General features: G+C 38.3%; 1 long non-coding RNA gene and 1 pseudogene across 2 annotated transcripts in view; one reads left to right on the top strand and one right to left on the bottom strand.

Moving 5' to 3' along the window:
• Positions 1–14,645, top strand: part of LOC146504308 (von Willebrand factor A domain-containing protein 5A-like) — an 87,835-nt pseudogene extending 73,190 nt beyond the window's left edge. The window contains exons 30-37 of the transcript XR_014868615.1: positions 3,686–3,906; positions 5,052–5,078; positions 5,378–5,404; positions 6,294–6,332; positions 8,230–8,325; positions 8,870–9,024; positions 11,002–11,125; positions 11,233–14,645. The product of XR_014868615.1 is annotated as a von Willebrand factor A domain-containing protein 5A-like (transcript). The remainder of the gene's footprint in view (positions 1–3,685; positions 3,907–5,051; positions 5,079–5,377; positions 5,405–6,293; positions 6,333–8,229; positions 8,326–8,869; positions 9,025–11,001; positions 11,126–11,232) is intronic.
• On the bottom strand, positions 988–3,686 carry LOC146504309 (uncharacterized). The gene is made up of 2 exons (XR_014868636.1): positions 3,554–3,686; positions 988–3,218 (listed from the first exon to the last, which is right to left on the bottom strand). It is a non-coding gene; the product is annotated as an uncharacterized LOC146504309 (long non-coding RNA).
• Positions 14,646–15,908: the final 1,263 nt, after the last annotated feature.

The following is a 15,908-nucleotide window of genomic DNA, read 5'->3' as shown; positions in this document are numbered from 1 at the left end:
GGATTCTGTTTGTCCGTGATTTGGAGAGCCCAGCGCCTGCTCCCGACGCAGGGGAAACTAATTCTGCCGGGGAGACCTACCTTGGCACTTGTGCAGGTGAGGCCAAAGGCAAGATATGCTTCATCGTATTTTCTAGTCTTTGGCTTGGAAGGAAGTTGGTTTGGAGACATAGTTGTGGGAGCCCTGTCAAAAACCTGTCCATTATGATAGCAGTGTCCAAGCATTCTTTTTTTTCTTTAATTCATAACACTATTTAAATTCAGACACTATCTCTATTTTTAACATTACTCGTCAATACTTTCCCGTTGGGGCTGTATCAGATGACCCTAAACCATCCCTTAAGTATGCTGCAACTGGGTTGTTGGTGGCTTACCATGATACACTGAGCATTTTATCTTATCTTATTTTCACTCTCCATGTGTTTATACACTAAATTGCACTTCTCTTGCTTTCTCTCTTTCATAGTTTGTCTTTGTCCTGACTGCCTCTGTTTCCTTCTGTGGGATTTCTGCCAAGCTGCAGCCTTTCTTTGAGGTCTAGGGAGCGGACCCAGCTTTGGTGTTACTTAAGGACAGCTCAGGAATTTCTTAAGCTAATGGGTAGTTTTTCTTGTACTACAAAAAAGTAACTTCAAACAGTTAGTAAAGCCAAACCCAGCTCATGGGTCATTCTGTTTGAAATCAACACAGGACTTCTGCTCAACCATCCATGATTTTCATAAAAATGTTATGGTACAAAGTTTGGGCACGTATAGCGACTACTGTGAAATTTTAACTTCAAATATTAAATACTACACAAGATATTTTCTTCAAAAAATGCTCTTTTGAACTACGTTGTACTGCTAAAACAAAAATATCAGTAGGTTGTCCTGTCAAAATAGAATATATGTATATTTTTAATTTGTGAGACCCAAGTGACTCCATTTCAAATAATAACATTTTGTCAGGGTCCTGGGTCTCCTGACCCAGCGTTTTTAGTTCTTTGTGATTTTTATTTAGTATTTTGTCGAGTTCTCATGTGATTTATTCTGTGGTTTCTAGTTTTGATCCCTTGCCCCTCATGTTGCTCTGTGCCCCCTCTGTTCTGTGTAAAGTCCGTGTTTCTTGGTCTGTGTCTTGGTATGTGTTGAGTTTCCTGTGTTTTTTGTCACTCTGTATTGTGAATTATGTTCTCATGGTTGGTCTTTTGTTGCTCCCTTGAGTCTAGTTTCTTGTGTTCCAGGATTTCACTCTGTGTATTATTTATCATCTCTAGTCTTTTGGTTCTTAGAGTTCTCTGCCTTATGGTTACGTCTCTGTTTCTTAGTTGTTCTGTCTCCACCGTGTCAAGTTTGTGTCTCAGTGTTATACTTCCTGTTTTACTTTGAAGGTCTGTGTCTCATGTGAGTGTATCCTACTTTGTTTCCTTGTCTCGTCAGTTCTGATTTCCCCCAGCTCTGCTCTTCTTCTGTGTCTCATTCCCTCGTTATTCCCCCAGTGTATTTAAGCCCTGTGTGTCTCTGTGTCAGTGTCACGTCGTCCCTCATTGCGGTGTGTTACGCTGTCCCTGTGTTTCCTTGAACTTAGATTTCCCAGTGTAGTTTTTTTTTTTTTTATGCGTCTTCCTTGCCAGCCAATAAAGCTGTGATTTTGAGTTCACCCCTTGAGTCTGAGAGCCTGCATTTTGGGTCCAACTCCTTCCTGCCACACAGCACTTCCTGACACATTTTTTACATTTGTTTTCCATTTGACCTTCTGGACACTCTAGTATTTGTTGTATTTTGAAGAGACAACCTACTGATTGTTTTTGTGGCATGACTTGTCATGTTTTCTCAATGCCACATGAAATTTGAAAGGAAATACCATTTTCTTCAATTCAATTCAGTTTTGTTGATACAGCCCCAAATCACAACAACCGTTGCCTCAAGGCACTTTATATTGTAAGGTAGACTCTACAGTAATACATACAGAGAAAAACCTAACACTCATATGACCGCCTATGAGCAAGCACTTTGACCACAGTAGGAAAGAAAAACTCCTTTTTAACAGGAAGAAACCTCCAGCAGAACCAGGCTCAGGGAGGGGCGGGGCCATCTGCAGTGACCAGTTGGGGTGAGAGAAGGAAGACAGGATAAAGACATGCTGCGGAAGAGAGACAGAGATTAATAACAAGTATGATTCTGTCCATAGAGGTCTGTTAACACATAGTGAGTGAGAAAGGTGACTGAAGAAGAAATACTCAAGGAAAATAACAAAATCCATTTTTTTTTCAATTTTGTTATTAAGAATATCATGTTAAAGTATTTAGCATCCTTTATTTTGTCATATTGTGAAATAAAAAAATAAATATTCAGAAATTGACGCTAATCACCTTTTGAATAGTAAAGCTTTTTAGTGCTGTTTACCTATATCTGCCTTTGAAGGAGTGCTGGACATGGCCCTTATATCAATAAAGTGCCTAACCGTGTACACAGTGTAACTATAATATAAAATATGCACAACACAACTGAATGACATAATTTCTTTGTACATTAGAAGCATTACAGTCTATGTGAATAAGCCAGCTAATTTGGATCATTCCACCCTGGAACAACAAGAATCCAAAGAAACCATTAAAAGCCCAGAAATGCCATCAAATTCATGCCCATGATGAGTGTATGTAAACTTCTCATAACACCTGTGCAAAGTTTTGTGTTCTTGCACAAATTCTTTCACAATGAGTAGACTTTAACCCTGTGACTCAGTGGTCCTGAACAACTGCATACAATATTGTTAACAATCTACCAATCGATGTTTGACTCACTTCCAGCTTATTGTAGCTTTCCTCCCTTTCAGCAATTTCTATGCTGCAGTCTGAGCTTTTCTACACTTGTCATGATCAAATGAAGTGACAGTGTTGACTTTTTAGCTGCAGTTACTTGTCAGACTCAAAGGCAGAGACTCCATTCCCACAAAAAAAAAGCAAAGTTGGACTGAGACTGAGGCTCAGATACACAGATAATTTGGGTTGTTTTGATCATTCTTTTAAAAGGACATTTGTGAGGTTGGTCATTGATCAGGTTGAGTTGAGGACTCTGTGCCGGCCAGACCAGTTCTTCCTCATCAAACTTGCTCATGTATCTTGCTTTGTGCACTGGTTTGCAGTCAGGGATGACCCCTTCCTGCTAGAACAGGTGGGGGCCCAGTAACCCTAGCCCAGGCAGCGTTAACTGTTCCCTAATTTTTTTCACTCAGAGGGGTCTTTTGACATAACGAGCGATCGTGGCTCAAGAGTTGGGAGTTCGCCTTGTAATCGGAAGGTTGCCAGTTCGAGCCCCGGCTTGGACAGTCTCGGTCGTTGTGTCCTTGGGCAAGACACTTCACCCGTTGCCTACTGGTGGTGGTCAGAGGGCCTGGTGGCGCCAGTGTCCGGCAGCCTCGCCTCTGTCAGTGCGCCCCAGGGTGGCTGTGGCTACAATGTAGCTTGCCACCACCAGTGTGTGAATGTGTGTGTGAATGGGTGGATGACTGGATATGTAAAGCGCTTTGGGGTCCTTAGGGACTAGTAAGGCGCTATATAAATACAGGCCATTTACCATTTACCATAATAAATATAAACATACTTATTTAATATACCTGATTATATTCGATCAGTATTAAGCATAATTAGCTATTGGCAATATCACATATGACATATGATTCTGTAATGTTTTCCTTCTTGCCTGCAGACTAACAGTCCACAGGTTGGGTGCTCAGACTCTCATTTGCTCCCTGGAGATGGAGGAGAGAGAGCACAGAGGACAGCAAGATGGAGGAGTGAAGGAGAAGGTGGTGCAGCTCAGTGTCCAATCAGGAGTGAGCAGTTTGTTCACTGCCTTCATTGCTGTCAACAAAGACAGCAGCGAAGTGATTCAGGGACCTCTTGTGCGCAGAAATATTCCAACAGCCCGTGAGTAAATTTTTTTAAAACTAAAATACTCAAACACAGTTTGAAGATGAAGAAAGCTGAACTTGAATGAAAAGAGTACAATGATAAATAGAAGAGCAGACTATCAGAGTCTGTACAAATTTCTTTTTAAAAAGGTTGGTTAAAGCAAAATATGAGATTCAGTAGCAAAAATATGGTACAGTTATTCAAGATATTGACAGGAGAAAAAAACAGTATATTTTAAACAGTGTTTTTGTATTGTGTTATATTTGCATATCAGCCTATGAATGTTAAAAAGTAAAAAAGTAAGACATTAAATCTCTGGACCTTTTTAAAAAAAATCATTTTACATCTGTGCATTTTCTATATCTATCTATCTATCTATCTATCTATCTATCTATATCTATATATATATATATATATAGATATAGATATAGATATATAGATATAGATATATAGATATATATAGATAGATATATAGAGATATAGATATAGATATATAGATATAGATATAGATATAGATATATATAGATATAGATATAGATATATAGATATAGATATATATATATAGATATAGATATATATATAGATATAGATATATATAGATATATATATAGAGATATCTATAGATATATAGATAGATATAGATATATAGATAGATATAGATATCAAAGCTATTTGCATACAGTATTGTACATTTACATTTACCATTTCAAAAAAAGTTAAAAACAGAAATGTTTTTTGGAGATATATATATATCTATATATATACCTATATCTATCTATATATCTATATATCTATATATATATCTATATATATATATCTATATATATCTATATATATCTATAGATATAGATATATATATATAGATATATATAGATATAGATATATAGATATAGATATAGATATATAGATATAGATATAGATATATCTCCAAAAAACATTTCTGTTTTTAACTTTTTTTGAAATGGTAAATGTACAATACTGTATGCAAATAGCTTTGATAACCTTTGTAATGGGCTGTGTCCCAAAGTGAAGACTTTTACCTGATAACCTCAGTCTGTTTAAGGTTGATTTATACATTTTAAAGGTGGACAGTGTTTCCTTTTTCTTTTTCTCTAATAATATTCAGGCTGATTTTTTTTTTCTTTTATTTTTTTGCATAGTGTCTTGTTTGGCTCCAATTTATTGTGGTGAGTAAAAGCTGAGCAAAAACATGCATCTACACAAATATGCATTTCTGAAGAATAAAAATAAAGAGACCAACACATATTTTTATTTGAATTCATATGAATACTGTATGCAAATAGCTGCAGTATTTGCTGTGACAGCCTTTGTAATGCGCTGTGTCCCAAAGTGAAGACTTCACCTGATAATCTCAACCTGTTTACGGTTGATTTATACATGTTAAAGATGGACGGTGTGGTAATGCCAGTTTTTATTTCTCTCTTATATGTTCACCCTCAACCTGACTTTTTTTTTTTTTTCATAGCGGCCAGGGCTGCTCCATCCATGATTAGTAAGTAGAAGCTGAGTGACAACGCACATCTACACACATGTGCATTTCTAAAATAAAAACAAAGAAACCAACATATTTGTATTTGAAATGTTAAATGTCAAACATTCACTGCACAGTTGCTGCAGTATTTATTTTTCCAGTTGTTGTAATTGGCTGTATTTATACTACCATTTATGATAAGTTGCAGGTGATGATAATGACCTCAGAAGCTATAAACGTACTGATCTAAACAGCAAATGAAATGTCTAATTTTCCCAACATTTCCATATTAGCGTCATAATCTAGCTGCAATTCCTCACTGTGAAACTAACTTTTTTGAATTATTAAATAATTAGAAATGTAATTTATTAAATATGTGATCATGTAGTTCCTTCCATAAAGAGCCATTTTCTTCTCTGCTGCACAAAAGAGTAAAAACAATGAAAAAGACCCTTTAAATGAGCCAATGTGTCTGAACTTGAATGATTAAATATAGGTGGTGTTTATCAACATGTAGATTTAAATACAGTTTAAATATTGTAATAATATTCTAACCTGCTGTAAGACTCTCGGAATCCAGAAACGTAGTATGATGTGGAGACATTACATGTTAAGATGAAATATTAATCTGTTTTTGTCAGACAGATGAATGTGAATAAAAAGAGTACGATGATAAATTTAAGAGCAGAATATCTGAGTCAGGTTCAGACGATCCAAAAGCAATAAATGACATTGACTTTAAAATATTTGTTACAAGAAATCAAGATTCTGATTAGAAAGGTGACAGTGATGTACATTTAAATACTTTTATACTATTATATCAGTATATTATACTATTGTCAGCAAATCAGTAAGTTAGTGTTCCTTAGCAAATTCTTAAGAAATGTACTGACTCTATTTTACGTTATAGTGTGTGACTCTGCAGTGATGTTTGAGGAAATTGAAACGGGTAAGTAAAACCTAAATGACACATCTGTACATCTATGTAAATGTGTAGCTGTTTGTAGAAGGGACCGGGCCCATACAACTACTGGACATAACCTGCATCAGTACCACATGGAAGCTCCTGTTCAGGCATCATAGCGGCTAAGATGAATAAGCACATGGCTCAATACATAAGCGGGGCACAAAAAGGAATTGGCATGAATACCAGAGGCACAAAACACCAGCTACTGATAGAGATCAGTAGCTGATCAGATCCTGGAATGCCTAGAACTGTACAAGATCAACAGGACCCTAAGAGCCTTCATCAGGAACTCTATGTGGATGTGGCGAACAACACTAGAGGCTAACTTCAAGCCAATAGCACAAGTCACCATCAAGTGCGGGATCTACCAAGGAGATGGATGATCTGTCCCCACTGCTTGTCTGCTTAGGCCTGAACCCCCTCAGTGAGATCACTGACAAGACTGGTTACAGATACCGACTACAGAATGGAGCACTTGTCAGCCACCTCCTGTGCATGGATCATATCAAGCTGTATGCCTAGAGTGAACGAGATATCAACTCACTGATCCACACCACCGAGATATACAGCAATGACAGAGGAATTTTATTTGGGCTAGAGAAGTGTAATCAGATGACAACAAAGGGAGGGAAGGTAGTCAGAACTGAGGGGATCGAACTACAAGAAGTCAACATTGCAGACATAGAGGACAGGTACAAGTACCTGGGGATCCCACAGGCAAATGGGAGCTGTGGAGAGGCTGCTAGGAAAGCTGAAACCACCAAGTACCTGCAGAAGGTCAGGCAGGTCCTGAGGAGTCAGCTGAACAGTAAGAACAAGATCGAAGGCTATCATTACTTACGCCCTGCCCATGATCAGGTACCTGGCTGGGATAATAAGAGATAGAAGCCACTGACATCAAGACAAGGAAACTCCTGACCATGCATGGAGGGTTCACCCTAAGTTCAGCACCCTGAGGCTGTATGCTAAGTGGAAGAAAGGAGGACGGGGACTGGTGAGTGTCAGTAACACAGTCCAGAATGAGACAACAAATATCCACCAATACAACCGACCACGTGCTCAGTGAATACCTCAGGCAGCAGAAACCCAAGAAAGAGGAGGAAGAAGAGGAGCCATTGTAGAAGGACAGACCCCTGAACGGTGTGTACCACCGGCAGATCGAGGAAGAGGCCGACATCCAGATGTCCTGATCTGAAAGACAGCACAGAGGCACTAATCATGGCAGCACAGGAACATGCTCAGAGCATATATACCTTTGTGTGTATATATATATTGTTCACTGAACTTAAACTCAGTATTTATTCAGGTTAGGATGTACGCATTTGGAAAAAAATAGTTTTAGGTGTGGTTCAGTGTGTGGACTGACCATGCACATGTGAGTCCTCATTGTGTCATTGTGCACACTTGTGGAGCTCGGTTTACGCTTGTGGATCGACCCTTTGTTGAACACATTTTTCTCCATACATATGCATCAGTTAGAGCAGCAAACAAGCAATAAAAAGAGTAAATACAGCAAAACCAGTTTTCATCAATGTGATATTTTGTACAGTTTCTGTGAATACACAGACTGTTAAACACAGAGGAAATGATGTGAGCTATTACATGTAGGAGTTGGTAATGTGGTCCATAGCAACATGTATGTCAGGGGAATGTTTGTGTCTCTGACAGTCAAAAGAATATTATCATGGAGTGTGTATGCTAAGGGCAGAGGGGCACAATAGTGCACTGTTTTAACATTGTATTAAATCAGGAAGTGAAAAGGTTATGATTTTTTTCTTGGAATATGACTGTTTTTGAGAAATCCATGCATTCATATACTATTGCTGAGGAATTCTCTGTAATGAACTCAAAAACGTTTTTTGTGTGTTTACCAATTCAGATGGATTCCCGATGATGGAAGAAGAAAACCAGTCAAGAAAAAAACAAACTGAGAGCATGTATTTAGCTTTAACTACCAGGAGTGTTTTTTCAAAAGGTTAACTGATGGAAATTATTATTTTCTTATTGTCTGTAACACCATCAGTTAATTTGCTGGGTTAGAATAAAATAAGAAAAAATAAGCATGCATTGTCTTGGTAGATATGAAGGAAGTTTAAGGCTTAGTGGAAGAGACTGTATAACAATGTTTAGTTCAGTTGCTTTGATGTTGAGATCCAGTTTTCTCCTGTTGAATAATCTTTAAGTCTTATATTCCAATAAATCATAAATAAAATAATTTAATATATAAAACCATATATTTTCTCTGTAAAACATGTGAAACACATACTTTACATCATATTAAGCTTTCATTTCATCAGCTTGATTGCCTTCAGATGGTATTCATTAAAACCACAGTAACTGTTGATGTGGTGCTGCCAGTTTTAGTTTTCTTTAATAAGTTCAAACTGTTGTAAACATTTGATTTTGTTGTGGAGCTCTTATGTAATTATTACAGTTTTAAGATGTAATTTATGGTTATCATGTAGAGTTCTGTTTGTCATCTAGCACCATAATCAGGTTTTGTTTTTATTGCATCTTAGATTTTCCAGCTGCTGTGCCTGAGCAGCCACCCAGAGACCCTTTGCTGCAGTTAGTCTCCCTGCAGGAGGCGTCTGGCTGCTGGCTGCTTGATCCAGCTCTGGCTGCTGCACTGGGACAGACCAACGAGGAGGTGGAAAAGTCAAAGCCTGAAAAGGTGCACTGCTGTCAATTTAAATATTAATACAAAATGATGATGTGAGATAAAACAGATTTGATTCTATGATTTCAACAAAAACACATGATGTAATTAAAAATACACCATAAAACAAATAAAATGAAGTCAAACTAAATGTAGGCCTGCCTCAGCCTGAGAATAAACATCTGCATATCAGAAGCTAAGGCTACGTCCACACTAATGCGTTTTCGTTTGAAAACACATCGTTTTCTCTCCGTTTTGGTCTCCCGTCCACACTGAGACAGCGTTTTCCTCAAGGAAAAATGCAGCGTTTTGAAAACGCTCTCGAAAACGTATACGTTTCAAAACGGAGCTGCCCCGTAGCAGTGTGGACACTCAAAAACACAGACTTTCTAAAGCGATGACGCATTTTAGTCATGTGATGCAGTCATGTGACCAATTAAACAAAGATAGCGGAGGGCATTATACAGCAGTTGTTTTGATTGCTCTCCATTTTGACAGCCCTAAAACAGATTATCAGTTTGTACATGCTCCAGATAGATTTTCTTAAAATTCTTTAATTCTCACTCGCAGTACTGGAACGTAAGCGTTTTAGGCCGTTTCAATGTGGACGCGCAACTCTGTGAAAACAACTCAAAACGCTAGTGTGGACGCAGAGCGTTTTCAGATGAAAACGCAGTCTTCAAATCTATCCGGGCTAGCGTGGACGTAGCCTAAAACACTGGTGGTAATCATACTCCTAACCACCCACTGAGATGCACCAGTGTCTGATATTATCCAGAAACTGCAGAGCAGCAGAAATTTTTGACTGGCAGGCTGGCAGTCCATCAGGATCGGCAACAGGACTTCAGCCAGCATTATTACAAATACTGGCGTCCTCAGTCACATCCTTTACACCCTGTACACCGTGTACTGTGTCACCTCCAACAAGGATAACATCATTTTGAAGTTCGCGGACAACTCTGCAGTGGTCGGTCGCATCACTGGAGGAGATGTGGCGACTTACAGGAGAGAGGTGGTCGGTCTGGTGTCATGGTGTGAGGACAACAACCTCACCCTCAACACTGGCAAGACAAAGGAGATGATAGTGGACACGAGGAAGAAGAGGAGGCCTCACTCACCGCTGTCTATCCGGGGCCTTGAGGTGGAAAGGGTGAGCAGCTTTAGGTACCTGGGCGTCTACATCTCTGAGGACCTCACCTGGACACTGAACACCACACAGCTGGTCAAGAAGGCTCATCAGCGGCTGTATTTCCTGAAGAGGCTGAGGAAATTTGGTATGTCGGCCAAGATCCTCAGCAGGTTCTACAGCTGCATTGTGGAGAGCACACTGACTAGCTGCATCACTGCATGGTATGGCAGCACTACTGCCATGAACTGAAAATGCCTGCAGAGAGGTTCAGAAGTGTGAAATCCAGAACATCCAGACTCAACAACTTCCACACTGCCATCAGACTCTTGAACAGCTGACCCATTCTGAACAGTAATAATATTTTTTTTTGCACGTCTGGTCATCTTACATATTAAGCCAGCATATTAAGCTATAGCTCTTTTGCACACATCTGTTTCAAATTTCCATATTTTGTTTCCTTTTCTGTCTTCATTTATTTATTTGTACTATTTGTATTATATGTTCTATTTCTATTGTATATATTAATCGACATCTGTGGGTGGAAGGAATTTCATTGCACAGAAAAATGCCTTTTCTCTTGTGACACATGACAATAAGCACTGTGAATCCTTGTATTATTTTCTTCATCAGTTGTTGTAAAACATGTCAGCACGTTATTTTAGAGCATTTATGATATCATAGTTTGGGATTTCCTCAGAAGAGCATCCAGTGTAATAATCTGCCAAATCAAATATGCAGAGCTGCCCACCTTGGTGAACCCGTGTGACAAAGAAGTACACAAACATATCTAATATTACTGGTTGTAGAAAGTAAAATGTGTGTTCTGTCTGTTTTATTTGACTGATTTTGATTTGGTGAATTAGACCAGCAGTGAAGTGTGGGCCACCATTCTGGCTCTGATCTGGCTTCATGGTTTCAAGATGGATGCAAAGGACGAGTGGGAGCTTCTGGCTATGAAGGCTGCCTCGTGGCTCTGTGCTCACAATGGTACTAGCAATGATTGTAACAGATAAAATAACAGCTTTAAAAAAACTGTTTCATTTTACAGCTTTCCTCCCACAATCATTATTTTAATATCTGTGTTGTGTTTTTAGCACCGTGTGTGTCAGAGTGTGTGGATGCTGGAAATGTCCTGCTGGGTTGCAGCGTGAAGAAAGAAGCTCTGGGACTCTGAGGGTTTTCTTAAAGTAGCTTCATCTTCAGAGTGAACAGAAGCAGGTCTGCTTACTCCACACTGCCTTTGATACAGAGCTGTTTTATATCATTGAACCCTTTTACATGTTTATTTGTCATGAATTATGTACCTAATTTTGGTTTTACCATTGTGGAAAAAAAGTATGTCAAAATTGTCTGAATACTCCTAACACAGGAGAAGATTGGACCACTGCTGTGGCAGCTCATTCAGAAAGTGTTTTGATTCCTTTTCTCTGCCACTAGATGGCGATTATGTTCATACACAGAAACACCAAAACCAATCTAAGAAGAGTCTTTAACTTCCTGTTATAGTTCTGAAAATGGCTTCAGTTCAGGACATTTTCAAGATGGTCCTCAGTGAATTTATTAAAAAAAAATTTAAATAACTATTTACAGTGTTTACACCATCTTCTAAACAAAGTAGTCTATCTTAGCTTCTATTTTTTAGAAAGTAATATTTTTATGGCGAAATTGAAATGAAACCATACAGAACATCATTCTGTTTCTCTTGCAGGAGTTACAATTTTATCCATAAAACACTTTCATTCTGCTAACTGACACTGATTGATCCTTGAACGTGTTAAGACAGCACATAGTCTTCATTCATGTTTGCTTATTCATGTAGTTCGAGTTGAATCTGAATTTCCCAAAACTGCCTGTTTTGTAATGACTTTCCAAATAATACTTAGCATAAAAAGTTAGAAAATTTATGTTTGGTCTCTCATTCCTTTGTTTGTGATTCAGCTAATAACACAAGAATTTTTGAAGCCACGCTGAAAATACTCAGCAATCTGTGCATTCATGACTAGATGTATTACCGGTAGCTTAGATGTAGCATTTGTAAGGCTTCAGCTTCAGGTTACAAGGAAATTCCATCATTCACGTAGATTACTGATTAGCAGTGCTAACTCGAAATTTCTAGTTACTTTTCTCAAAATTTTGAGTTAGTAAGTCAAAGTTTCGATAAAATAAGTCGAAATTTTGAGTTATGGATCCTTTTTTAATTTTTTTTTTTTGTGGCAGAAACGGGCTTCCATACAGAGCACACCTCCTTATCTAAGGAAGGTTTTATGTGTTTCTTATTCTCTTTAAAAGTTCTGCTGAGGGCCTCCAGAGCCAACTCTGTTCTTTGGCTCGACTTTCTTCCATAATCTGTCTTTTCACTTTTGTGAGAAATAAAACACAATTTAAGAACAGATTGTCAGAAAAAGAAATGACATCAATAACTACACCAAGGACATTCAAAACAAATTTTAAACTTGGCTTAAAGACCATAAGTTTGATCTGAAAATGTGGACCAACTTCAACATTTAGATTGTGACACTAACTTGTCTCTCTTCCACAGTGTGTTTCTTTTGTCCTGCTCCCCTCTCCCTTAACCAGTTGTGGCAAATGGCTGCCCCTTCCTGAGCCTTGATCTCCCAGAGGTTTCTTCCTGTTAAAAGGGAGTTTTTATTTCCCACTGTTGCCAGGTACTTGCTCAAAGAGGATCATTCAATTGTTGGGTTTTTTTCTGTATTACTTAGTGTATTTATTTTACAATATAAAGCACCTTGAGATGACTGTTGTGTTGATTTGGCGCTATATAATTAAAACAGAATTACATCTCTGAAGAAATGTTACATGCATGTTTTGTTGCCTTTTTAAAGTGATGGGGGAAGAATTGTAATGGGCTAATAAAAAGGGACAGACGTGCTCTGTGTAAAGATCAATCCTTTGACCATCATTCACTGCATCATTAATTGCTTTAACTTATAGTCCATAATGCTGTAAAAACAAAAAAAGAAAAAGCTGAGTCATTTTCACATTTTTATTGAGGTTTGAATTCAGAAAGTCTGTTGCTGATCTCAGTAAATGTAACAGGATGTCTCCGTCCCTGCCTGAAAATTTACAGATGTGGGTAAAACAGGGTGATGTGTTATTGTCAGGTTTGAGTGAATAACAGGACCCAAATGCAGGACTTCCTGAGAAGCCACAGGCAGTTTATTTACTTCACTTAGACTTTATATCAGTTTGGCCAGCAGTCACGTATAGGTTCAAACAAAATGGCATGAGGCTGCAAAAATATTTATCATCTAGTAATCTTTATTAATGAAAGCATGAGTGCACCCACCAAAACACACCAAAGAACCCAACCCCTGTAACAGCAACTGGCTTCTTTTTATTCTCTACCATTCAGGTGAGCATCTGGAATAGCCCAAGTCTGGAGGAAGCAAAAAAATGAGAAACAAAACATCCACATATGCAAACATCAAACCACAATATAACACATGGAAGACATTTATATTTTCTACAAAGTCCTATGAATTATTCAATATGTGTATACTAGAAAATGCACAGATACATAAATAACAATCTTCTTGTGAGACGTGTGTGTGAGAGAGACACAGAGAGTGTTGAGTGTATGTGTGTATGTCACCCCCAAATTTCACCCCTAAAAATAACTATATTAATACTATTCATTAATATAATTATATTAATATTAATTTTAGTATCATTTTCTCGAATGATTTTCAAATGTTATATTTTCCTAACTTTTCTATTGACAACAGTACAGGATAGAATAAAAACAGGTTTTATATCCAGTTATGAGGCATTGCTACTTCACCAGTCTGGTTTGTCATTAAATAGACTTTGGTTGCTGTGGCAGAAAGGTAATTTCATGACACAAATCAGTGATGCAAATTTATAAAAAACTTTAACTGAAATATAGTAAAAGTTCAAACTGTTCTGATAATGTAGAAATGTTGCTGTGTCAAAAACATTAGCTTGTTTCTAAAATCACTGGAGATTCTAGTCATCTATTCTCTTCAACTTATCCTTGTGAGGGTCACGGGGAGGCTGGAGCCTATCCCAGCTACCATAGGACGAGAGGCAGGGTACACCTTGGACAGGTCACCAGTCTGTCAAAGGGCTAACAGGTGGAGACAGACAGACCATTTGCCCTCACATTCACACCTATGGACACTTTAGAATGACCAATTAGCCTAACCCCAATAACCCCACAGTCTTTGGACTGTGGGAGGAAGCCAGAGTACCCAGAGAAACCCACGCAAACACATGGGGAACATGCAAAATCCACAGCCAGCCAGGTGGTGGAATCGAATTGAACTGCCCTGCTTGCTGTAAGGCAACAGTGCTAATCACCGCACCACCATGCTGCTAACTCACTGGACATCTCATTTTACCCTTCCAAGTTAAACTTTTAAGTTTAACTATGTTTTTGTCCTCGTTCTTTTGGAAACAGGGGCAAAAGAAAAAAAAGACAACAGATAGTTAAACTTTCTGATTTAGCCCAATTATTTAGGCTAAAGCCAATAAGATAGTTACAGACTATGTTTATATGAAACATGCGTATACTTACTGCATTTGATGTATTTTAACCATACGTATTGACTTATACATATTACAGAATTTAATGTTGCGGGTCCCAAGGATGAAGACAACCGTGATAAATATGTTACCTGAAAAAGCAGGTGAAGAGCGGAGTAATGAAGACACGATGCGTCTCACTTTTTCTCCAGCACATGTCTGAGGAAGCAGCGGAAGGTGGGCTCTCTTACTGCTCCCCAAAATCCTGGAGCAACCACCAACATTCTGCCCCCACTGCTTTCCAACGTAATATGGATTTCTATTCTTTAAAAGAAACTGAAAATAAATACATATATTAATGAAACATGTCCCATAACACGTGTTTTACACATAATATCCCTCTCTGGGATCCCACAGTAACACCAGCATAGAAGAAATGGCTTTGATTTTGCCACACTCTTTCAGTAGACAGGATGTGTGAAACAGGAGTGTATGAACACACACACACACACGCACACACACACACAGTGTTAAAGGTGCTATGTTGGGTGGGTGTATCGGGCAGTTTGAGTGTACAGAATGAGTATGACTATATGAAAACTAGAGTGCTGTTAAAATATTTTGCACTTTTTTTTACTGCAATAGGAGGACATTATTTTTGGGCCCTTTCCACCTGAAGCAAAAACAGCTTCTCACAGTCTTTCTCACCCTATCTTGCTCTCTCTCTCTCTCTCTCTCACTGTATTGGTAAAATAATGCATACCAATAATCAATACTGTCAGTAGCATCTTTCCAGCTTTTGATCAGCACCATGGACAGCAACCACAGTCAGAGGTCAGGGGAATGGACACATTTACTCACACCATCGTCTTCAACTAGGATGCCGTGAGCCCTAAACAGATTTTATCTTGGTAACATAACAGAAAGACAATTGTAATGTTGATAAGCATGAAAGAGAAGAGAGAAGCCCATTAGACGCAGGTCCTCACAGATAGAATGAAAGGGAGTGATTATATCAAACAAGAGAATTCCTCACTCACACACACACACACACACTAGGAGTGAAGATTTCAACATACAAGTGGTAACAAAGTTTCGCTCCTTTACAAAAAAACACAACAACAACTACTCACTCTTTTGTTCAGCAAAACATTGACAATCTTCCTCTTTTGAGCATCTTTTCTTTCTCCTTTGACTCACTAAACAAAATTTAAAATGCAGCTGCGCTAACTAGCTCCTAGCTGATAAACAAATTGCTTCATAG

The sequence above is a fragment of the Neolamprologus multifasciatus genome, chromosome 14 (genome assembly GCF_963576455.1).
Source record: "Neolamprologus multifasciatus chromosome 14, fNeoMul1.2, whole genome shotgun sequence".
Taxonomy (NCBI): domain Eukaryota; kingdom Metazoa; phylum Chordata; class Actinopteri; order Cichliformes; family Cichlidae; genus Neolamprologus; species Neolamprologus multifasciatus.
This window is presented reverse-complemented; position numbering and strand designations above follow the sequence as displayed.